Below are 25,993 nucleotides of genomic sequence, written 5' to 3'. Positions count from 1 at the left end.
CACTACTCTCCCGATCTGGCCCCCGATGACTTTTTTCTTTACCCTCAGAAAAAGAAAATATTGAAAGGAAGATATGTTGATGACATTCAGAACATCAAGGGTAATAAGGCAATACGACAGCCATTGCAGAAAAAGAGTTCCAAAATTGCTTGGAAGGATGGACTAGGCACTGGTATCAGCGCATAGCTTCCCAAAAGGAGGACTTTGAAGGAGACAGTAGTGATATTCAGCTGTTAGGTATGTAGCACCTTTTCTAGGATGAGTTCATGAACTTAATTGTCATAACTCATATAAGTATTATTAACTATATTTGTGCAAATGCAACCCGGCATCTTCAGGTATGTAACATGCTAAAGTTGATCCCTGGGGTATTCAGTGTGAATTTGCTGTATTATTCTAAAGTGGGGCAGCTATCACAGGGACAGGTGTTAGTCCAAATGTTATCTCTGTAAGAACAGAGAAATTTTATGAAGCACTGAATCAGCAATGTGCATTATTGAAAGAAGATTTCCACAGCATTTCTGTGTGATATCATGTCAAATCAAAACTACTAGAATATTTCTTTGCAAGGTAAAATTAAGTCTGTATATGTGGCCAAAAAAAAAAAAAAACAAAATCCAGGCATTGATTAAGCTCTCAGTAGATGACATTTTAAAGACCCAGTTGAAATATAGAAAACTGCACTAGAATGCCCATGCCTTTGGCAACAGGACGAAAAAAATGCTTTCTTGCTTTTCATCCACTTATTGCTATGACTCTGCATTCTCCTACCTAACCCCAATCATGATGCCCTTCAGGTCACAAATGACTGACACCCATGTAAAGAGCAACTGAAACTGTGGGTCTCCAGCTGCGACCAAATATTCAAATGCTTTCCTACAAAAAGCGACACAACAAAGTCATGAACAGATCAGTTAACTTTAAAATTAACAAATTGTTTTCATTCTTTGAAATTATTAAGTACCCAGTAGTTAGATGTTTACAAAATAATGCACATTTTAAGTCTATCTAATTGAAGTTTCTTGAATGTGGCCCTGTTTGATTACAGCTACATTAACGTGGCCTTCCAACATGAAAAGGTTTCCCACCACTGGCCTAGGCTAGCAGTTCAACAGCAAGTCAACCTTGAAAGTAGCCCCACCACGACCTTGCATCCCAATTCTAGAAACTAAAACTTCTTCCCACTGACTGAGCCTCCGACTCAGCCCTATTTCAGGTTCCCTACATCTTCGCTGTGTCAGCCCAGCATCCTATTCTTCACCCTATTCTTTTTTTTCTTTTATTAAATCATAGCTGTGTACATTAATGCAATCATGGGGCACCATACACTGGTTTTATATACTATTTGACATATTTTCACCACACTGGTTAATATAGCCTTCCTGGCATTTTCTTAGTATTGTGTTAAGACATTTATATTCTACATTTAGTAAGTTTCACATGTACCCTTGTAAGATGCACCGTAGGTGTGATCCCACCAATCACTCTCCCTCCGCCCATCCTCCCCTCTCCCTTCTATTTCCCCTTTCCCCATATTCTTAGGTTATAACTGGGTTATAGCTTTCATACGAAAGCTATAAATTAGTTTCATAGTAGGGATGAGTACATTGGATACTTTTTCTTCCATTCTCGAGATACTTTGCTAGGAAGAATATGTTCCAGCTCCATCTATGTAAACATGAAAGAGGTAAAGTCTCCGTCTTTCTTTAAGGCTGCATAATATTCCATGGTGTACATGTACCACAATTTATTAATCCATTCGTGGGTCAATGGGCACTTGGGCTTCTTCCATGATGTAGCAATTATGAATTGGGCTGCAATAAACATTCTGGTACAAATATCTTTGTTATGATGTGATTTTTGGTCTTCTGAATATATACCTAGTAGAGGAATTATAGAATTGAATGGAGGTCTATTTTAGATCTCTAAGTGTTCTCCCAACATCTTTCCAAAAGGACCTTATTAGTTTGCATTCCCACCAGCAGTGTAGAAGTGATCCCTTTTCTCCACATCCACGCCAGCATCTCTGGTCTTGGGATTTTGTGATATGGGCTAATCTTACTGGAGTTAAATGATACATCAAAGTAGTTTTGATTCTTCGTCCTATTCTTCTTGTTCTGCTTTGCTCTTCTTTCCTTTGGCTCATAATCCTGTGTGATCCTGTACAACCCCAGGATGCCATTTGCATTGTGTTCCACAGCCAAGGCAGTTCTACTGATAAGCAGGCATTAAAAAAAAAAAAAGTTTAAATAAATCTTAAATGACCACCTGACTCATCATCTCTTCTTGCCCTGCCAGTCCATGGCACGTGAAGTGAGTGCAAACTTCCAGAAGAGCTGGCTGAGCAAGCCAATAGATCAATTCTGGGCCACATGGCATTCCAGGACATCCAAGAAGAACTGCTCAATTCTTCCATTGCTCAACTAAAAAATATAAATTATCATTCTTTTATACAAGACATTGCAGATAGTATTAGCAGAAATAACCAGGGCAAAGGGGAACACAACATGATAAAAATTTGTTACGTAGGAGAAACTATTTAAGTAAACTTGGTAGAGTTGAGAAGTACAACAATTGAACTGGGAAAATTAAATGTGATTGGAAAAAACCCACACACAAAACAAGTGCAACAGCAGGGCAAGGTGGCTCATGCCTATAATCCTAGCACTTGGGAAGCCATGGCAGGTGGATTGCCTGAGCTCGCGGGTTCTGGACCAGCCTGAGCCTGAGCGAGACCTCATCTCAAAACATAGCCAGGTGTTGTGGCAGGTGCCTGTAGTCCCAGCTACTCCAGAGGCTGAGGCAAGAGAATCGCTTGAACCCAAGAGTCTGAGGTTGCCGCGAGCTATGATGCCACAGCACTCTATCGAGGGTGACAAAGTGAGACTCTGTCTGAAAAAAAAAAAGCAACAGAAGGGAAAATGCACAAGGTAAAATTGATTCTTTTGAAATCAGTAGAAGAATCAAATCTTGGCAAAATGTGAATGTGTAAAATTTGACCCAGGAAAAAGAATTAAAAAAAAAAAAAATTTGACCCAGGAAAATTGATCTTGGTAAAAATGTGATCAAAGAAGACTTCAGATTGTCAAAACCTGTTATGGATAGCATTCATATAGGCAGAAAGTAATTGATGAACTGAATAGTTTTGGTAAAATGTATTGTAGAAAACAATTCTAGTGTAAAGAATTTTTTTGGGGGGCGGCGCCTGTGGCTCAGTGAGCAGGGCGCCGGCCCCATATACCGAGGGTGGCAGGTTCAAACCCAGCCCCGGCCAAACTGCAACAAAAAAATAGCCGGGCATTGTGGCGGGTGCCTGTAGTCCCAGCTACTCGGGAGGCTGAGGCAGGAGAATCGCCTAAGCCCAGGAGTTGGAGGTTGCTGTGAGCTGTGTGACGCCACGGCACTCTACCGAGGGCAATAAAGTGAAACTCTGTCTCTACAAAGTTTTTGGCTGGGGCCAGGTTTAAACCCCCACCTCCGGTATATGGGGCCAGCACCCTACTCCTTGAGCCACAGGTGCTGCCTGTAAAGAATTTTTTAAATGGGAAAACATGGTTATAGTTTGCCTGTACAGAATGGAAAAATTCTTCAAAGAATTAAACTTTCTCATAGGCTGAGCATGTTGGCTGATGCCTGTGATAATCCTGGTACTCCAGTAGTTCAAGACAGGAGGATCACATAAGGTCAGGAAGGCAAGACCAGCTTGAGCATCAGTGAGACCCTATCTCTACCAACAACAGAAAAAATTAGCCAGGCATGGCTTGAGCTGAGAAGTTTTGAGGTTGCAGCAAGTTATGATGATGCCACTGCACTCTACCCAGGATATCAGAGTGCGACTCTGTCTCAAAAATAAATTTGTTAATAAAAATAAAGTGGCTTGTAATGGAATTCACTGAGGAAAATACTATCTCAGTATGTCTTCCGATGAAATTCAGATGAAAATATACATCTTCATATTCATAAAGACAGAATAAAAAATGTGTGTACATTTAAAACATCAACTGTGTCAAATAAGTATTCAAAAATGGTGGAGTACAAATGAAACATGATGGATAAATACCAGGCACCATCTTTGATTGGGTCCTGGAACAGAAAAAGGATGTGGATGGAGAATTGGTGAGATCCAAATAAGGCCTGGAGTTTGGTGAATAATAATGTACCCTTGTTGGTTTTCTGAGTTTTGACCAATGTACCATGGTAATGTAAGGTGTTAATATTGGGGGAAACTGGGTGAGGGATATATAGGAAGTTTCTATATTATCTTTGCAACTTTTTTTTTTTTTTGTAGAGACAGAGTCTCACTGTACCGCCCTCGGTAGAGTGCCGTGGCCTCACACGGCTCACAGCAACCTCTAATTCTTGGGCTTACGCGATTCTCTTGCCTCAGCCTCCCGAGCGGCTGGGACTACAGGCACCGGCCACAACGCCCGGCTATTTTTTTTGTTGTTGTTGCAGTTTGGCCGGGGCTGGGTTTGAACCCGCCACCCTCGGCATATGGGGCCGCCCCTTCTTTGCAACTTTTATGTAAATCTAAAGTTATTCCCCCAAAATATGTTAGGGTCCAAATGCCCTGGACCAAAAAAAAGTAAACCAGAATTCCCATCACAGATCTTCCTTGAGTTCCTGGGCTCTTTTGGTACCATTTTCTTTCTCGAGATCACACCTATTGCCACATTTGCCCTCTGCCAGCCTTTTGTGGACTTCTGTGCACCACCAGCCACCAGCCTCTCCCCACATCACTCTACTCATGTTCCACACACCTTCCTGTTGCTCATCCTTGCAACCAGCCCTCCTCAGACATACCAGAGTGCAGACCAGTGGTTCTCAACCTTCCTAATGCCGCGTTGTATTTTCATTGTTACAGGTTGAGAACTGCTGGTATAGACCATGCTGCTCCAACTTGATTGTACATTGGACTCACCTGAGTAGCTTTAACAAACACTGATGCCCAGTTGCCACCCAGGGTCAGGGGTCCTCAAACTACGGCCCGCGGGCCACATGCGGCGCTGTGATTATATTTGTTCCCATTTTGTTTTTTTTACTTCAAAATAAGTAAGATATGTGCAGTGTGCATAGGAATTTGTTCATAGTTTTGTTTTTTTTTAACTATAGTCCGGCCCTCCAACAGTCTGAGGGACAGTGAACTGGCCCCCTGTTTGAAAAGTTTGAGGACCCCTTGGAATTTTAAAATCTTCCCCAGGTGATTTTTAATGGGCCAAGTTTGAGAAATAGGTGTCAACCAAACTATACATCCTCTTGGTCCATGAAAAGCCCATTTAAGCCCTGCCTTCATTACAGCAACCCTTCCCCATCCTCAGAACCATGGAGGTCACCTGAGCTCTAACGTGGATACCTGCGTGTATACAGGGTACCCATTCTCCTTTCATATGTTAACTGGCACCCTGTAGGTGGGAAATTTGTTCCAAGCTTCTTTTTGTCTCCACCACCAGGAGGTGCACACTCTGGATTCTCTGGATATTACTGTGCATCATCCTTGAGAGACAGGATTAGGTGCCTGGTTTATTCCTGGAAACAGATGGCAGTGGCTGTCCTGAGGGCGTTCGTTGCTAGTGGGGACAGCCAGTGTTCACTGTGTAGCGGCCTCACAATGAGGGTTCCTCTTCCCCCGGGTGGCCCTCAGCTATGTGTGCAGTTGCTGGTTCTCCTTGCTTCCTTTGCAAAGCAGACTTTCCGGTGCCCTCCAAATGTGGCCTGGGCAGAACCAACTCTCTTGTTTGCACTTAAAGTCAAAGTCAAATCAAAATCACTTGACTTCTACCAAGCCAGTGTAGATTCTGGTGTCCAGGAGGAATCAGACCTTTGAAATGTTGGGGCTTGGACCTGGTTTTATTTTAGCTCCTAATTATAAATGAGAAGAGTTGTTGGGTTGGGGTTTTTTGTTTGTTTGTTTTATATTTGTTTATAACAGCAGTAGATGAACCTGTTAACTTAAAAATCACAAGATCTATAATTTTGTGAAGAAGCTTTATTACTTCTAAGGAGTTATAGCCTACAGGGTGGCAACGCCAGCAGGCTGGGAAGCATCTCCTTTGGCAAAGACCAGAGACAGGCTTCAAAGGAGGTGGGGTGGGAAGGGATTTATACTAAATGGGGTTAGCCAAGGATACATATTCAATAGGTTTCAGGGGAAGCTATGAATATTCATGAGGCAGTCCTGCCTCATGGGTAGTAGATAAACATGCATGTTACATACAACCCACATTCAATTTGGGGTGGAGACTTAACTTGTAATTACATTACAATTTGACCCTATACATCAAAAAGTCTTTTCAGGACACAAAGCACGCAGCCTCTATAAAACCAGCCAGGGCTGGGTACAGTGCCGCACACACTTTGGGAGGCCAAGGCAGGAGGATCACTTGAGCCCAGGAGTTCAAGGCTGCAGCAAGTCATGATGATGCCACTGCACTCCAGCCTGGAAGACAGAACGAGACCCTGTCAAAAAAAAAAGAAAAAAAAAAACAGAAAGGAGGGAAGGGAAGGGAAAAGAAAAGCCACATAAAACAGCCAGAACTGGTCCATAGTCAGGGCTCTTTTATTAGGAGAAAGTTACTGAAATAAGTCTCTTATCTAATCCAAGTTGTGGTTATGGAACAGGGATGGGGCCAGTGTCCAGCAGTGAAGCTGCAAATTGTTTCAGTCTTGCTAATCTCAAGGTCAGTACTTGTTTATCTGCTAGAGAAAAAGAAAAGCCTTGTGGCAGTTAGAACATAGTTCATTCTTTAAGTGTAGGGCGCATAAGGTAACCCTTCCCTGGCATGGCCTCAGGTCCTGTCTGTAATTTGATATCTTACTGTTACAAAACGTCTGTTCTGTCTGTCTTACCATCTCTGTTTCAAACTGAATGAATGCTGGGCAGCATTGTCAGGTCTAAATCCCAAGAGGGAGGGAGTGTATTGAGGTGGGTCTGACCTCCCATCCTGTGATGGCCGGGAACTCAGTTTTTCATGTTTTTCTGCAGACCCCTCAGCCTAGAGGGGTCTGGTCAGTCAGCTGGGGGCTTAGAATTTCATTTTTAATTCACAGACCCTACCTCAGACCTGCTGACTCTGAATCTCTGACGGGTGATCGCTGGGAAGCTGAGCTTTAAAAAGTCCTCAGGTGATTCTGAAGGAGGCAGTCCCCTGCTCCTGGGCACTGGGCTCCCTTGGTAATTGTGTCACCACAAAGCTCTCAGGGCATCGGCTCTCCGGAATTTACAGAGAAGTCATGCTCAAGCCTCAGTTCTGGAGAGTTGGAGTCAGAAGGTTCCAGGTGGTACTGAACATTTATTTGTGTGTTTTATTACACAGTTGATTCAGATGTGCAGCTTGGATCAGACCCGGGGTGGGTAGGCTTTTTCTGTAAAGGGTCAGCCAGTGAGTATTTTAGGCTTGCAGATCACATGATGCCTGTTGCAACTGCCCCACTTCACCACTGTAGTAAAGCAGCTGTGGGTTGAACAAACGTGCATGGTTCCAGTAGCACCTTATTTACAAAACAGGCAACAGGCCGATTTAGCTTGTGGACTATAGTTTGTCCATCCCCGATAAAACCACTTGAGGAAATACAAAATTTTCTTCCCAGAAAATTAAATCAGAATTGGCCTAGGCCAATTAAATCAGAATCTCTGTGGTTGGTATCCAGGCATTGTTACATATTAAAAGTTCTCCAGGTGATTCCCAATCAGCCAGGATTAAGAACCATGGCTATAATGTACTATCACTGCACAACTCAGTGTAAAGAGCAGCGGCTGGGGCGGCGCCTGTGGCTCAGTGAGTAGGGCGCCGGCCCCATATGCCGAGGGTGGCGGGTTCAAACCCGGCCCCGGCCAAAATGCAACAAAAAAATAGCCGGGCGCTGTGGCGGGCGCCTGTAGTCCCAGCTGCTCGGGAGGCTGAGGCAAGAGAATCGCGTAAGCCCAAGAGTTAGAGGTTGCTGTGAGCCGTGTGACGCCACGGCACTCTACCGGAGGGCGGTACAGTGAGACTCTGTCTCTACAAAAAAAAAAAAAAAAAAAGAGCAGCGGCTTACAGTGACACAATGTTTAATATGTCCCTGAAGATTCTTTCTCTGTTTCTTTGTGTGGTTGGTTTGCTCGCTTATGTCTTTCCATTAAATGGAAGGATTCCAAATATATCATTGTAGGCCTACCTTCCAAAAAAATTTGTATTGAGATGTGACACATATACAGTTAAGCAAACAAATCTTTAACCTACAGCTTGATGGATTTTTACGTTTATTGTTTGCGCTTGTCCTCACATGTGTTGTATCCATGTAACTACCACTCAGATCCAAACTCAGAACACTCAAAAGAGCTTTTTTTCCCTCTTCCTGGACTCCTGAAGTTTTTCAAAGCTTGCCTTTAAATCTGTCTTCTCTCCAAATAGATGTACTTTCACTAAGTCACCAAGTATTTGACAACTTGCTTTGCCCACAAATATTCTTGGCATTGTGGGGGCAAAAGCAAGCATGGAGTGTGGTTGGAATTTTCTGGTGCGCGTTTGGTTGCTATGGCACGCTGCACGCTTGAAAAGGAAGCTCCTCACATACTGTTGGCCAGTGTATGTCAGACGATGAGTCCCATCAAGCAGGCATAAGCCTCAGGAAGGAAGCCACAGGCTTTAGACGGTTTGTTACAACATAGCAGGCAGTTTGAGCATCGTGTGTGCTTGGGCTCGCCTGGCCTGCCAGGTTCCATGGGGGCAGCTCCCAGCAGTCCAGGTGAATGCGATGTGTCACAATGGAAGAACCCTAAACTCAGGCAATCCCCAAACTTACAGCAACAATGCTGAACCATTCTCCTACAGAGAGGTATGACAGTTATTTTTCTCTTATTGAGATGAAATTCATATACATAAATTAACCATGTTATTTTATTTTGTTTTATTTTAGTTTGTTTTATTTTGAGACAGTCTCTCTCTGGGGCCCTGGGTAGAGTACCGTATCATAGCTCACAGCAATCTCAAATTCTTGGGATCAAGAGCTGCTCTTGCCTCGGCCTCCTAAGTAGCTGGGACTACAGGGCCCCACCACAACACTCGACTATTTTTGTTGTTGTTAGAGACAAGATCTTACTCTTGCTCAGGCTGGTCTCAAATTTAAGCAATCTACCCTCCTCAGCCTCCCAGACCGCTAGGATTACAGAAGTGAGCCACCCCACGCCCAGCCCAACTAACAATGTTAAAGTACAGTAGTGCCCCGCTTATTCACAGGGGATCCATTCCAAAATTCCCAGCGGATGAGTGATGCTTCTGATATCCCTGAATGCTATTAATACTATGGTTTTGCCTACACATGCATGCCTAAGATAAAGCACGTTACATAAGTTAGGCACAGTAAGAGATTCATAACAATAACTAATGATAAGGTAGAACAATTATAAAAATATGCCAGCATCAGCGCAGATGTGGAGAGAAAGGAACACTTTTACACTTCTGGTGGGACTGCAAACTAATACAGCCTCTTTGGGGAGAAGTATGTCTGATTACTAGGCATCTACCCCAGAGAAAAAGAAATCATTGTACCAAAGGACATTTGCACTGGATTATTTATCAAAGCTCAATTTATAATCGCCAAGATGTGGAAACAACCTAAATTCCCATCAATCCAGGAATGGATTAACAAACTATGCTATATGTGTACCATGGAATACTATTCAGCCATAAAAAGATGGAGACTTTACATGTTTTGTATTAACCTGGAAGGAGTTGAAGAAACACATTCTTAGTAAAGTATCATGAGAATGGAAAAGCAAGTATTCAATGTACTCGGTACTAATGTGAAGCCGTAAACGATAATTCACACTCTCATGAGGGAAAAACTCAAATCAATTCAAGTCGGGGGGGGAGGGGAAATGAGGGAGGAAGGAGAAGGGAAGAGGGAGGGGGACTGGTGTGCTCCCCCTTAATGTGCACAATGTAAGGGTATGTGACACACCTCTTGAGTGTGGGCTACAACTATAAGAGGAACTTCACCTAACAAATGCAAACAACTATAACCTAGTTGTTTGCACCCGCACATTAACCTGAAATTAAAAAATATATATATGCCAACATTAGTACTCTTGCACTTTGGGGCCATTATTTTAGAAAGAAAGGGCTACTTTTTCACAAGCGCTACGTTAATGCAACAGTCAACCTGATAACTGAGAAGGCTACTAAGTGACTAATGGGTGAGTAATGTAAAGTGGTGACTCATGTCTGGGGCAGGACAGAGTAGGATGGTGTGAGATTTCATCAGACTAGTCAGAACGGCACACAATTCAAACTCAGGAATTATTTATTTCTGGAATTTTCTGTTTAATATTTTCAGACGGTGGTTGTCCAGAGGTACTTGAAATCAGGGAAAGTGAAAGCTAAGGGAAGACTTATTAACTTATTATACAGTTAAGCGAGGACGTTTAGTACATTCACAGTGTCATGCAACCATTACCTCTATCTAGTTCCAAAACATTTTCATCACCCCAAAAGAACACCCCAAATCCCTTAAACAATCACTTCTCACTTGCCTTTCCCCTTAGCCCCTGGAAACCACCAATCTGCTGTCCACCTGAATGGATTTATCTAACTTAGATATCTCTTATAAATGGAACCGTTCAAAATGAGGTATGACAATTAAGTTCGTGAAGTCAGTCTAGAGAAAGTGCTACATACCTCACTGCTGAATATCACCACAGTTCTCCCTTGGGAAGTTCTCCCCTTGGGAAGCGCTGCACTGATCCCAGTGCCTACTCCACCCTACAAAGAAATTATGAAGCTCTTTTTCTGCAATGGCCATCAGAGCTGTTTTTGTATTACCCTTGATGTCCTGAATGTCATCAAAATGTCTTCCTTTCAATATTTCCTTTACCTTAGGGTAAAGAAGAAAGTCATTGGGGGCTAGACCAGGTAAGTCGGAAGGGTGTTCCAATACAGTTACTTGTTGGCTGGCTAAAGACTCCCTCAGAGACAGCATGGTGTAAGCTGGCGCATTGTCGTGATGCAAGAGCCCAGACATTTTCCATTCCAAGATTTTCAGTTAAGATCTTCCTAATTGTTTCTGCATCGATGTTTCCTTGTTCTGCTGTGCTTCTCACAGTCGGCCAATGATTGTGATGCACAATTTGACAACTTTTGTATTCGGCAGTTTTGCTTATTTCTGGCTGCCCTGACCTCTCTTCATGAGTGACACTTTCTCTCCTCTCAGAAAGATGTTGATCCATCTGTACACTGCCGTTTTCTTCATGGCATTATCCCCATAAACTTGGAAGATCATGTGCCTGATTTCACTTCTACACTTGCCAAGTTAAACAGGAAATTTACAAAGGTTTGTTCCTGGCTCTAGTTCAAGCTCTGACATTCTTGCCACAGCACATGAAACCACGCAACAACAATAATGAACACCACTCAGCAAGACACGGCCACACGTCACAGAGACACAACCACGAGACGCCCATTTACTAGGTGAGGAAATCTTGCCAAATCCTTTGTACAGTGTTGCCAACAGAAGCCTACAGCAGCAGGTTTGCAAACTTAATTGTCAGACCTCCTGTGTGACCTGTTGTGTCCGGCTTTTTTATTTAGCATGTTCTTGAAGTTCATGCACATTATAGCGCGTATCAGTGCTTTATAAATATTTGATGAGCATTTGAGTCTCCACCAATTGGCTATTATAAATAGGGCTGCCAGTAACATTTGTATGCAAACATTTCCTTGAGTCCCTGTTTTCAGTTATTTCTGGATATATACGGAGGAGCAGAATTACTAGCTAATATGAGAGTCCCATGTTTAACTTTTTGAAGAACCACCACACTGTTTTCCAGGACAGCTGCAAGATTTTATGTCTCCACTAGACATGTACGAGGGTTCCAATTTCTCTGCAACTGGGCCAATCCTTATTTTCATTTTTTAAAATGATAGCCATCCTCGTTGAGTAGGAACTGGCATCTCATTGTGGTTTTAATTGGTATTTTCATAATAATAAAAAATGTGCACCTCTTCATGTGCTTGCTGGTTTCTTGTATATCTTCTTTTACAAAATGACTATGGGCCTCCCCACTGCCCCCCACGCAGCAGCTGCCCACGCGGTGGCCCAGAGACCCCCGAGATCCCCACGCGTCGCGCTCCGCCCTCCTCTCCGGCCCCTGCGCCCCCCCACCCCACCCCTGAGTGCGCCCCCCAGGAGAACAAGAGCGCGAGCCCCGTACCGGGAGCGATTCCCCAAACTCTCTCAACCCCTTCCCCGACCTGGGCGGGCCCACCGGCCGTCGGGTGCTTGGTTGGGTCCCCCGGCTGCGTAAAGGCAGGGGCCCTGAGCTGGCCATTGCGCGAGGACTGGGGCCCCGGTCGGCACCGTCATCGCCGCGATGGCCCAGCTGCAGATGACCAGCTGGCAGAAGGCCCTGATGGTCGGGCTGACCTCCTTGCAGGAGGAACCGGTGGACGAGTCTGACCTCTAAACTGGGAGGTGGCCATCTCCGGACCCCCTAAAACCCTCCACCACAGCGGCTACTTCCAGGCGCGTATTAAATTTCCTGTTGACTACCCACATTCACCACCTACCTTCAGATTCTTGACCAAACTGTGGCACCCCACGTTTATGAGAATGGAGATGTTTGCATTCGCTTCTTCATCCGCCGTAGATGACCCACAGAGTGGAGAGCTGCCCTCTGAAAGGTGGAATCCTCCTCAGAAGGGGAGGACTGTTCTGTGAAGTGTAATCTCGCCGCTGAATGAGCCCAACGCCTTCTCCCCAGCCAAGGTGGATGCTTCAGTTATGTTCAGAAAATGGAGAGACAATAAAGGAAAAGACAAAGAATATACCGAAATCATTAGGAAACAGGTTTCAGCCACCAAGGCGGAAGCAGAAAAGGATGGAGCGAAGGTCCCCACGACCCTGGCTGAACACTGCGTCAAAACGAAAGTGCCTTCCAGTGACAACAGCTCAGATTTGCTTTATGACTCATATGACGGCGATCTTGATGATGAATTTGAGGAGGAGGAGGAAGATGCCGGCTGTTAGGATGATGATGATTCTGGAAGTGAGGAGTTGCGACATGCCCTTTCAATGCGCCTGCACTGCCTGCCATCTCAGGCCAAAGGGAGGGGAGCAGGTGGGGGCCTAGCAATGGCCCATTGGCCAAAACCTATTCACAGGGGCAGGGAAAACAAACACAGCTCCTGCTGACTCCCCTTATGGGTCTCAGTTTGCTCCTTTGTATGGGCCTTAAATGGAGAGGGAGCAACCCTACCCAGAAGGTCTGAATTCTTGTTTTCTTTACCTTTCCATCACTGTATTGATTCTTCTTTAAAAAACATCATCAACCCAAACTCTCGCCTCACTTCGTCTCTACAGAATGTTCACAGCAAAACACGTTTGGTCTGTTTTTCGATTCTTGGGGAATTAAATAGCATTTCAAAACGTTTAATGTGTTTAAAGCTGGGAACCTCTTGCCAGTTCACAAATGCTGCATAGACTGGGTAGCAAAAGAGAATGGAAAAAACCCTACAAAACAAAGTTCAAAAAACATTTTTGCCAAGGTTTAGCTGTTAGCCTGTGCACATTCGTTCTGCCCCATGGTGGTGAGTTTTGTTTTCCTCTCCCCCACGCTGGGACACGGTGGGCGTCAGGGACTCTGTGCTGAGCCCCGCGACCTGTGCTCCTTCAGCCTCCGTGAAATCGTGCGGACACGGAGCCCTACTGTGAGGGAGAAGTCAGATTTTGCTTTTCGAAATAGATCGGGATCTGAAGCCTGAAATAAATATTCATACTTTACATTTAAAAAAATTACTGTGGAAATCTTGTGCCTATTTTTTAGTTGGATTGTCTTTTGGTTGTTGACCTGGGTGTGTGTGTGTGTGTGTGTGTGTGTGTGTGTGTGTGTGTGTGTGTGTGTGTGTGTGTGTGTGTGTGTGTGTGACATTTTAAGGAAGATGGCCAAGTCATCCATCTTGGCCAAAACTTACTTTGAGTTTTATCTACTCCCTGTTTACCCAAAATAATCATATATACTCTGTGTGAGTGTGTGTGTATTTGTAGTTGACCATTGAACAACATGGGTGTGAGCCGTGAGGGTCCACAAATATGCAGATTTTCTTCAATAAATATATCGAAAAATATAAGCCATTAAAAAAAATGGAGACTTTACATCCTTCGTATTAACCTGGATGGACGTGGAAGACATTATTCTTAGTAAAGCATCACAAGAATGGAGAAGCATGAATCCTATGTACTCAATTTTGATATGAGGACAATTAATGACAATTATGGTTATGGGGGGGAAACAGAAAGAGGGAAGGAGGGAGGTGGGTGGGGCCTTGGTGTGTGTCACACTTTATGGGGGCAAGACATGATTGCAAGAGGGACTTTACCTAACAATTGCAATCAGTGTAACCTGGCTTATTGTACCCTCAATGAATCCCCAACAATAAAAAAAAAAAAAAATTGGAAAATATATTGGAGACTTAACAACAATTTGAAAAAAATTAAAGATGAACCATGTAGCCTAGAAATATTGAAAAAAATGAATGAAAAATAGATCTGTCATGAATCCATAAAATGTTTGTAGGTACTAGTCTATTTTAACATTTACTACCATAAAGTATACTCTAATCCAGCAATTCTCAACCTGTGGGTCGAGACCGCTTTTAACTGTATTAAAGGTTTGCGGCATTAGGAAGGTTGAGAACCACTGCTCTAATCTATCATGTAAAATTAATCAAACCTTACACAGCACTTAGAGACCAGACATGGTACCATTCACAGTGGAGAGGAATATAAGCCAATGTAAAGAGGAGTATTAATCTTAACTGCATAAAACCAATTCTAAGACGTACTGTACTACTGTAACGACTTCATTGCCACCTCCTATTGCTGTTACAGTGAGCTCACGTGTTGCAAGTATCCCTTAAAACTCAGTATGACATTCATCGTCTGCACATGAGCAATTGTCTCTCCAGTAAATTACATATTGCAGTAAAAAGTGATCCTTCTTGGTTCTCATGTATTTTTCATCATGTTTAATGCAATATTTGCCTTTTACCATGAGACCCATACCAAGTACCATCAGTGATGCTAGAGGTGCTCCCAAGGAATGCAAAATAGTTCTGACATTATACCACATAAGGAAAAGTTGAACTGTTTGATATGTATCATAGATTGAGATCTGCCACTGTAGTTGCCCACCGTTTAAGGCAAATGATTTATCTTGTAAACAGAAGGTGCACAAAAGTACAGTTACATAATTGTAAATGTGTTTCCCCTATGATTTTCTTTTCTACAGCTTACTTTATCATAACGATACAGTATATAATACATATGGCATACAAAATATGTGCTAATCTACTGTTTATGTTATTGGTCAACAGTAGGCTATTAGTAAAGTTTTGGGGGAATCAAAATTTATTAGAGGATTTTTGATGGCATGAGAAGTCAGTGTCCCTAACGTCTACGTTGTTTCTGGGTCAGTATGTGTGTGAATGTATACGTGTATATTGGTCTCATAAAAGTAGACCCATAACAAGCTGTGAGTATGGGTGATTGGAGTCTTGCACTGTTTTTCTGATAGTAGACTTGGCAATATCTGCGTTTGGCCCTGTGGCAACTTCAGGTCAGAACTGAGCATTTGGAGCCAGTAAGAGGCCTCTTCTCAGCACCAGTCTGTGTGGGCGACTATCAGACTCTTGGGCCTAATTAACTGCAAACAAGCACCTCTGGCTGGGAAGAGTAGGGAAGGGGAAGCCTGAGCAGTAGAAAGGGTATTTTCCCTAGTGGTTTGGATGCAGCTGACGAAGCCATTTAGAGAGCCTCTTTGTCCCAGGGCCAAGGAAACTTGCCAGCAGTGTGGTTCAAGGAAAATACCCTTATCAGGGGCCTGAGAGAGTGCTGCTGCATGCCAACAAAAATATATACGTAAATTAAAATTTAATTTTTTAATTTTCCTGTGATCATAAGGCTTAGTTGTTTTAAGATTTTCTTCTAAATTGAGTTATTTCTTAATTATTATTAGTAGACAACTGATCAAGACCATGCAACTTTGTACCAAATTTGTATAAATAATTATTAAATATAAAAAATGAAGTCGTAGTAAAAACACACGTCAATGAGATGAATGGAACTTTATCATTTTGTTCAACTAATATATCAGTGAGTGAATATTAGTTATTACTAGAAAGAGTCGAGTTTAGAATCAATTCTATTCCTATTTTTCATTTTAGTGTAAGCACCCAAGAAGCCTTATTTATATAAACAAGAAAATGAGAATAAGGAAAATTTTCTTTAATAGTGTTGCTCAATTCTTTCAATGTCTTCTGTGTCAGATGCCAGAAATTACATACGCAGGTTGATCAAAAATTATATTTAATGACTAGGATAGGACAAATAATGTCCCTTCCCCCAACATATACACATCCTAATCCCCAGAACCTGTGAACGTTACCCAGGATAATAAAAGGGAGTATACAGATGTGATCAAGTTAAAGGTCTTAAAACAAGGGCCCGGTGCAATAACCAGGATCCTTGTGAGAGGACACAGGAGGAGTCAGAGTCAGAAGAAGGTGATGTGATGACAGAAACAGGGAGAGATTTGAAAACGCTTCACTGCTGGCATTGAAGTTGGAGGCAGGACCCATAAGCCAAAGAGTATAAGGAATGTAGGTCCAAAAGCCAAGAAGACAAGAAAAGGTATCCTTCCTTTGGAGCCTTCAGAAGGAATTAGCTCTGCTGATAACCCTGACTTTAGCTCAGTGAAACTGTTTTTGGAGTTCTGTTTTCAAGAACTATATGGAAATAAATCTGTGTTGTTTTGAGCCATTAAGTTGTTGATAATTTGTTACAGCATCAGTAGGAACCTAATACAGACAACTCAATTATATCCTCCCAGTAAGGAAAGAATTGGAAACCACATGAGGACTTACTGGGCAAAGGGCACAGAGTTTCATTTAGACGGCAGCATGAAGACGGTCAATAATAATGTATTCTGTATTTCAAAATAAGTGAGGGAGTACATTTCAAATGTATTGCCACCAAAAAAAAATGTTAAGATGGGAGGTAGCTATGTTAATTAGCTTGATTTAATCATTCCACGTGGTATACATGTTACATATATCAAAACATCACATTGTACTCCATAAATGCAATATGATTAGGATTTGTCAGTTAACGATAATATTAATTTTTTAAATTACAGGTAATTCCTTAGTTGTTTTTTTTTTAAGAATCTGAAATCATGACCACCATGTCTTCATTCCAGCCCGCAGAAGTTGCCACATCACCTCTTTTAGTCACATGGCCTCACTTAACTGCAAGGAAATTTGGAGATGTAGTTTTTTGTAAGCAGCCATGTGCCCAGTCCTTTTAGGAGGTTCTATTAGTATAGAAGAAGGGGAAGATGAGGTTAGAAAGGAAAGACAGTCTCCGGCCTTGGAGGTCATTGCAGTTTTTGAGGTGATGGTGGCACTGGCCACAGAGAGAAATGGAGTATCTATAGGGTGACTTGCAGTCATTGTCACTAGGACTTGAAGGGTTGGATGTGACCGTGAGGGAGTTGAAAAGTCAGTGCCTAGATTTCTAGCTCACCCCAGTAATAAAGACTGCTATGGACGTGCTGCAGAGGGAAAGAACAATATATGTGCCTTATCTGAATTGCAGGTTTCTGTAAATATTGACTTTCATTGACAGGTTTCTGTTAAATTCATTAAGGAGATAATGTTTTGCTAAAAGGCATAGAAGTTGCTGAAGCAGCACTTGGCAGCCTCTGTCCTCGGCTCCCTTAAGCACTGTGACTTCCTTAGGATGTGTTTTACTCCCACACCAGGAAAACCTTCTGGGAGGGGCCTCGTTATGCAGCAGCTGTGTCATTAGCTAACTGGTGTTTGATCATTTGCATGCATTGTAATCGGATCCCTAATCCCTAAGCAAAATGGGTCTCCTGGGGCTTCTTTCTGTTGTGTATTGTTGGTTGTTTCATATTAACGCTACTTTATCTTCACCATGATAAATGTAGCAAATGCTCATCATAGAAAAATGTCAGGAACTCCAGAGCAGGAAAAGGAAGGAGAATAATCCCACCGTCTCAGGCGCCCACTTTACCAGCAGCACCACGCAGGTTTCCTTTTAGCCTTACCTATTTGCATTGGGGTTTTTGTTTTTTGTTTTAAGAGAGGCTCTCACTCTGTTACTGGGCTAAAGTACCAGAAATCCTTCTGCCTCAGCCTCCTGAGTAGCTGGGACTATGGACACACACCACCCCACCTAGCTGATTTTATTTTCTATTGAGACAGGGTCTTTCTCTTGTTCAGGCTGGTCTTAAACTCCAAGCTAGTCTTAAACTTCTGGCCTCAAACAATCCTCCGCTTTGGCCTCCAAAGTACCCTCTATGTATTTTCAACCTATGCATTTTGTATCTTTTTCTTAAGTAAGGCAAAATTTTGATAACACTTTGGTTCACAATTTTGATAACTTTACAATAGCCTATGCTGGACATGTATTATATTTTATTTATCCCCCTCAACTGGCATTTAGATCACCATTGATCTTTCACTGTATATATCATGCTATGAGTAACATACTTATGAATAAAGCTATTTTCTATATTTATCATATTTTTTCAGAATTGAGTAACGGAAGTGAAATTTCTGGATAATAGTGTATGAATATTTTAAAGATTTTTACCCATAATTCAACATTGCTTTTCAAAAGGGTTGTGCCCACTTGTTATTTTAAGTATCTTGTGTGAAATCGTTGAGTTTTATTTGCAACTTCATTTTCACAAACCGGCCCTAAGCACTCAGTAAATGTGGAAAAAGGTAAAAGCTTTGTCTTAGAGAAGACCAAAATTGGAACTAATTTTAAAAATCGCAGCTGAGCTGATAGAAGAACGTTTGCTTGTTTGCTCTGTGACTCTGCTCCTTCATTCATTATGCACCTAAGAAAGTATTCCAAATCGGAACCAAGCAGGCCCTGGAAAGATCTGGGTAGATTTCTCACCACACAGGTTTCTCCATCTCATGCTGTCTCAGCAGTCTCATGGGGTAGTGGCGTTTTTTTTCAGACAAAAATTCAGAAGCTTAGTGCCTTAGCCAAGATCACAGGGCCAATTAGTGGCAGAGCTGGGACATAAACCCAGGCTTGTGTCTGTTTTGATTGTATTTATTGAACTGCTGCTATTTTCTTTTTTTTTTTTTTTAAATTATTAGTGTTTTATTAATTTAGTTGCTGTTCCATCTGAAAGCAACTGATGGAGGTCTACTTCATACAAAATATTGATACATTATCATTTTAAGTGTTTTTATATTTTTTTATAAACTTAATTTGACAATTTTCTTTTTTTTTTTTATTTATTTATTTATTTTTTTTTTTTATTGTTGGGGATTCATTGAGGGTACAATAAGCCAGGTTACACTGATTGCAATTGTTAGGTAAATTCCCTCTTGCAATCATGTCTTGCCCCCATAAAGTGTGACACACACCAAGGCCCCACCCACCTCCCTCCTTCCCTCTTTCTGTTTCCCCCCCCATAACCATAATTGTCATTAATTGTCCTCATATCAAAATTGAGTACATAGGATTCATGCTTCTCCATTCTTGTGATGCTTTACTAAGAATAATATCTTCCACGTCCATCCAGGTTAATACGAAGGATGTAAAGTCTCCATTTTTTTTAATGGCTGAATAGTATTCCATGGTATACATATACCACAGCTTGTTAATCCATTCCTGGGTTGGTGGGCATTTAGGCTGTTTCCACATTTTGGCGACTGTAAATTGAGCTGCAATAAACAGTCTAGTACAAGTGTCCTTATGATAAAAGGATTTCTTTCCTTCTGGGTAGATGCCCAGTAATGGGATTGCAGGATCAAATGGGAGGTCTAGCTTGAGTGCTTTGAGGTTTCTCCATAGTACCTTCCAGAAAGGTTGTACTAGTTTGCAGTCCCACCAGCAGTGTAAAAGTGTTCCCTTCACTCCACATCCACGCCAGCATCTGCAGTTTTGAGATTTTGTGATGTGGGCCATTCTCACTGGGGTTAGATGATATCTCAGGGTTGTTTTGATTTGCATTTCTCTAATATATAGAGATGATGAACATTTTTTCATGTGTTTGTTAGCCATTCATCTGTCGTCTTTAGAGAAAGTTCTATTCATGTCTCTTGCCCATCGATATAAGGGATTGTTGGCTTTTTTCATGTGGATTAATTTGAGTTCTCTATAGATCCTAGTTATCAAGCTTTTGTCTGATTGAAAATATGCAAATATCCTTTCCCATTGTGTAGGTTGTCTCTTTGCTTTGGTTATTGTCTCCTTAGCTGTACAGAAGCTTTTCAGTTTAATGAAGTCCCATTTGTTTATTTTTGTTGTTGTTGCAATTGCCATGGCAGTCTTCTTCATGAAGTCTTTCCCCAGGCCAATATCTTCCAGTGTTTTTCCTCTGCTTTCTTGGAGGATTTTTATTGTTTCATGCCTTAAATTTAAGTCCTTTATCCATCTTGAATCAATTTTTGTGAGTGGGGAAAGGTGTGGGTCCAGTTTCAGTCTTTTACATGTAGACATCCAGTTCTCCCAACACCATTGATTGAATAGGGAGTCTTTCCCCCAAGGTATGTTCTTGTTAGGTTTATCAAAGATTAGGTGGTTGTAAGATGTTAGTTTCATTTCTTGGTTTTCCATTCGATTCCAAGTGTCTATGTCTCTGTTTTTGTGCCAGTACCATGCTGTCTTGAGCACTATGGCTTTGTAGTATAGACTAAAATGGGGTATGCTGATGCCCCCAGCTTTATTTTTATTACTAAGAACTGCCTTAGCTATACGGGGTTTTTTCCAGTTCCATACAAAACGCAGAATCATTTTTTCCAAATCTTGAAAGTATGATGTTGGTATTTTGATAGGAATGGCATTGAATAGGTAGATTGCTTTGGGAAGTATGGACATTTTAACAATGTTGATTCTTCCCATCCATGAGCATGGTATGTTCTTCCATTTGTTAATATCCTCTGCTATTTCCTTTCTGAGGATTTCATAGTTTTCTTTATAGAGGTCCTTCACCTCCTTCGTTAGGTATATTCCTAGGTATTTCATTTTCTTTGAGACTATGGTGAAGGGAGTTGTGTCCTTAATTAGCTTCTCATCTTGACTGTTATTGGTGTACACAAAGGCTACTGACTTGTGGACATTGATTTTATATCCTGAAACATTACTGTATTTTTTGATGACTTCTACGAGTCTTGTGGTTGAGTCTTTGGGGTTCTCTAAGTATAAGATCATGTCGTCAGCAAAGAGGGAGAGTTTGACCTCCTCTGCTCCCATTTGGATTCCCTTTATTTCCTTGTCTTGCCTAATTGTATTGGCTAGAACTTCCAGCACTATGTTGAATAGTAAAGGTGACAGAGGACAACCTTGTCTGGTTCCAGTTCTAAGAGGAAAAGCTTTCAGTTTTACTCCATTCGGTAAAATATTGGCTGTGGGTTTGTCATAGATAGCTTCAATCAGTTTTAGAAATGTGCCACCTATGCCTATACTCTTCAGAGTTCTAATTAGAAAAGGATGCTGGATTTTATCAAATGCTTTTTCTGCATCTATTGAGAGGATCATGTGATCTTTATTTTTGCCTCTGTTAATATGGTGGATAACGTTTATAGACTTGCGTATGTTAAACCAGCCTTGCATCCCTGGGATGAAGCCTACTTGATCATGATGAATGACTGTTTTGATGATAAGCTGTAATCTATTGGCTAGGATTGTGTTGAGAATTTTTGCGTCTATGTTCATGAGTGAGATTGGTCTGAAATTCTCCTTTTTGTTTGGGTCTTTTCCTGGTTTTGGTATCAGGGTGATGTTTGCTTCATAGAATGTGTTGGGGAAGATTCCTTCTTCCTCAGTTTTTTGGAATAATTTCTGCAGTACAGGAATAATCTCTTCCTTGAAGGTTTGATAGAATTCTGGAGTGAAGCCATCTGGACCAGGGCATTTTTTGGTTGGAAGATTTTTTATTGTTTCTTTGATCTCAGTGCTTGAAATTGGTCTGTTCAGGAGCTCTATTTCTTCCTGGCTGAGTCTAGCGAGAGGGTGTGATTCCAAATATTGATCCATTTCCTTCACATTGTCAAATTTCTGGGCATAGAGTTTCTGGTAGTATTCAGAGATGATCTCTTGTATCTCTGTGGGATCAGTTGTTATTTCCCCTTTATCATTTCTGATTGAGGTTACTAGAGATTTTACTTTTCTATTCCTGGTTAGTCTGGCCAATGGTTTATCTATTTTATTTATTTTTTCAAAAAACCAACTCCTTTTTTCATTAATTTTCTGAACGATTCTTTTGTTTTCAATTTCATTGATCTCTGATTTGATTTTGGATATTTCTTTTCTTCTACTGAGTTTAGGCTTAGATTGTTCTTCTTTTTCCAATTCCATAAGATCTCTTGTGAGATTGTTGATGTGCTCTCTTTCTGTTTTTCAAATGTAGGCATCTAAAGCGATGAATTTTCCTCTCAAAACTGCTTTTGCAGTATCCCACAGGTTTTGGTAGCTTGTGTCTTCATTGTTGTTATGCTCAAGGAAGTTAATGATTTCCTGTTTTATTTCTTCCTTCACCCATCTGTTATTCAACAGAAGATTGTTTAGTTTCCATGCCTTTGGGTGGGGTCGAGCATTTTTGTTAGAGTTGAGTTCCACCTTTAGTGCCTTATGGTCTGAGAAGATACAAGGTAAAATTTCAATTCTTTTGATTCTGTTGATATTTGTTTTGTGTCCCAGGATATGATCAATTTTGGAGAATGTTCCATGGGGTGATGAGAAGAATGTATATTCTTTATCTTTGGGATGGAGTGTTCTATATGCATCTATCAAGCACAGTTGTTCTAGAGTCTCATTTAAGTCTCTTATATCCTTGTTTAATTTCTGTTTAGAGGATCTGTCCAGCTTTGTAAGAGGAGTGTTAAAGTCCCCTGTTATGATGGTATTATCAGATATCATATTGCTCAGACTGAGTAAGGTCTGCTTCAAGAATCTGGGAGCATTTAAATTGGGTGCATAAATATTTAGAATTGAAATGTCTTCTTGTTGTATTTTTCCCTTGACCAATATAAAGTGACCATCTTTGTCTTTTTTTGACTTTAGTTGCTTTAAATCCACATGTGTCTGAAAATAAGATTGCAACTCCTCTTTTCTTCTGAATTCCATTTGCCTGAAAAATTGTCTTCCAACCCTTGACTCGGAGCTTTAATTTGTCTTTTGAAGCCAGGTGTGTTTCTTGCAGACAGCAAATGGATGGCTTGTGTTTTTTAATCCAGTCAACCAATCTATGTCTCTTCAGTGGGGAATTCAAGCCATTAACATTTATTGAGATAATTGACAAGTGTGGTAGTATTCTATTCATCTTATTTTGTGAGAGTCCATTGCTTAGTTTTATCTTTTGCATCAGTGTGGAGGTTAGGTTCTGTCCTTTAATTTCTGAGTTCTTACTTTGCTGCTGATCCATTGTGGTGGTCAGTGTGCAGAACAGGTTGAAGTATTTCCTGTAGAGCTGGTCTTGTTGTGGCGAATTTCCTCAATGTTTGTATATCCGTAAATGATTTGATTTCTCCTTCAATTTTGAAGCTTAGCTTAGCAGGGTACAGAATTCTGGGCTGAAAATTGTTCTGTTTAAGTAGATTAAAGGTAGATGACCATTGTCTTCTTGCTTGGAAAGTTTCATTAGAGAAGTCTGCGGTCAATCTGATGGATTTGCCCCTGTAGGTCAACTGGCGCTTACTCCTGGCAGCTTGCAGAATCTTTTCTTTGGTCTTGACTTTGGACAGGTTCATCACAATGTGTCTTGGAGAAGCTCGGTTAGAGTTGAGGCGACCTGGGGTCCGATATCCCTCTGAAAGCAGTGTGTCAGAATCTTTGGTGATATTTGGGAAATTTTCTTTTATAATATTCTCTAGTATGGCTTCCATTCCTCTGGGGCATTCTTCTTCCCCTTCTGGAATTCCTATAACTCGTATGTTGGAACGCTTCATAAAGTCCCATAATTCTGACAATGAACGTTCTGCTTTCTCTCTCTTCTTTTCTGCCTCTTTTACTATCTGAGTTATCTCAAAAACTTTGTCTTCTACCTCTGAAATTCTTTCTTCTGCATGGTCTAACCTGTTGCTGATACTTTCCATTGCATCTTTAAGTTCCCTGATTGACTGTTTCATTTCCTTCAGCTCTGCTATATCCTTTTTATATTCTTCATATCGTTCATCTCTTATTTGATTCTGTTTTTGAATTTCCTTTTGGTTATTTTCCACTTTATTAACAGTTTCCTTCATTGTTTCCATCATTTCCTTCATTGTCTTCAACATGTGTATTCTAAATTCCCTTTCTGTCATTCCTAACATTTCTGTATAGGTGGAATCCTCTGCAGTAGCTACCTCATGGTCCCTTGGCGGGGTAGTTCTGGACTGGTTCTTCATGTTGCCTGGAGTTTTCTGCTGATTCTTCCTCATGGGTGATTTCTTTTATCTGTTTACTTGCCCTAATTTTCCTTTCAATTCCTCTTGCTCTTTAAGTTCTTGTGCCTGTGGACTAAGGGTTACAGGACCAGAAGGGTGAGAAGGTTTAAGAGCAAAAAAGCGATGAAAGAAATGAGGACCAAGTGATAAGAAAAAAAAAAATGAAAAATAGAGAAAGGAGAGTGGTTGGGTGAAAGGAATATTGACAAAAAGAAGAGAGGCACAGAAAGAGGGAGACAGAGCAATATAGGTGTACAGTAGGGTACTTTGATACAACCTTAAAAAAAAAAAAAACACCTTCTGGGGGTGCCCAGTGGGGTGGTTCCCTTGAGGTCAGCAGCTCTTTGCTAACCTGATCAGACACAGTACCCCACCTCCACCAAGTAGAGAGGAAAGACAAAAATGCTATAAATCAAACCAAAACAAGCAAACAGAAAACTTTACGGGATAAAATTGGCTGGAAAAACCAAATAATAGTGGTAGAAACACTAACAAAAATGAAGTTCTGATTATTGAAATAGGCAGCAATGGGAAATTATAATTAAACTAGAAAAATTGAGAAAGAAAAAGGATGTGTATGGAAAAGGTTGAACTTAAAAAACAAAACAACAATCTAGAACGTCAAAATAAACAAAAAAAACAACCAAACCAAAAAAAAAACCAAACAAACAAACAAAAAAAAACATACACGCAACCAAAAACAAAGCAGTATGTATATGGAATTGAATATTGTCTGGGCAACACGTGGTCTTCTGGGGTATGAGATGTTAATCACAGTTCTGATATGACTGGAGGCTGCTAGTTTCTCGAACCCCAGCAGGTAGACACCCTAAATCTCTCTTCAGCCCACCTAAAAGGCACTTTGAACTTGTTCACTTACTGAGCAGAAGCTTTCTCAGGGAAGTGCTTGTTGCTGGAATCACTGCTGAAGTGGCCATCCACTTACCCTGTGTGTCAAAACTGGTCTCCCTCTGCCCCCGAGGGTTAGGGCTGCAAGGCAGCTCAGACCCCGCCCTTAGGCTACTTGGTCGCTGGGTTACCAGCTCCCACCCAATTCCAGCTCTGCGACCCTGAGGGCGGAGCTTGCCAGGGCAGATCGCTCACAATGTCTGCCTGTGACCCAGAGCCAAACTCTATTAGCTCCGTCTGGCTCAGCGGCTCAGACTGGGGCCCTAGACAAAGGCCAAAGTTCTCCGCACTCCCGCTCAGGCTCTCCCCAAGGCAGTTCAGCTGAGTGCCAAGTCCAAAGACACCAAAACAGTTTACAGGTAAGGCCTTTCTGGTTTGCAGTCTCGCTGCTACTGAACTTACAGTTGCGGGCGGGTTTAGGCGGATTGAACACACGCGACCACTTGCCGGTTTTCCACTGTTTTAGTCCTCCTCTTGGGGTCCAGAAGTCTCTCGCTGACTCCCTGTATCCTCTCAGGGGTGATGATAGGCAGATCCCACCAGCCAGAGATGCCTGGAGTCCTATATCCCCAGACTCACGGTGCCCAGATGCAAGGAAGCTGTTACTCGGCTGCCATCTTGCTCCACCCTCCCTG

The 25,993-nt window shown here is 41.7% G+C and overlaps 1 protein-coding gene and 1 pseudogene across 1 annotated transcript in view; both read left to right on the top strand.

Moving 5' to 3' along the window:
* KCNK13 (potassium two pore domain channel subfamily K member 13) overlaps positions 1 to 25,993 on the top strand; it is a 124,155-nt gene that overhangs the window by 39,845 nt on the left and 58,317 nt on the right. The window lies entirely within an intron of this gene.
* LOC128593803 (ubiquitin-conjugating enzyme E2 R2-like) lies at positions 12,347 to 13,167 on the top strand (annotated as a pseudogene).

Source organism: Nycticebus coucang, chromosome 9, assembly GCF_027406575.1.
Source record: "Nycticebus coucang isolate mNycCou1 chromosome 9, mNycCou1.pri, whole genome shotgun sequence".
NCBI lineage: Eukaryota > Metazoa > Chordata > Mammalia > Primates > Lorisidae > Nycticebus > Nycticebus coucang.
This window is presented reverse-complemented; position numbering and strand designations above follow the sequence as displayed.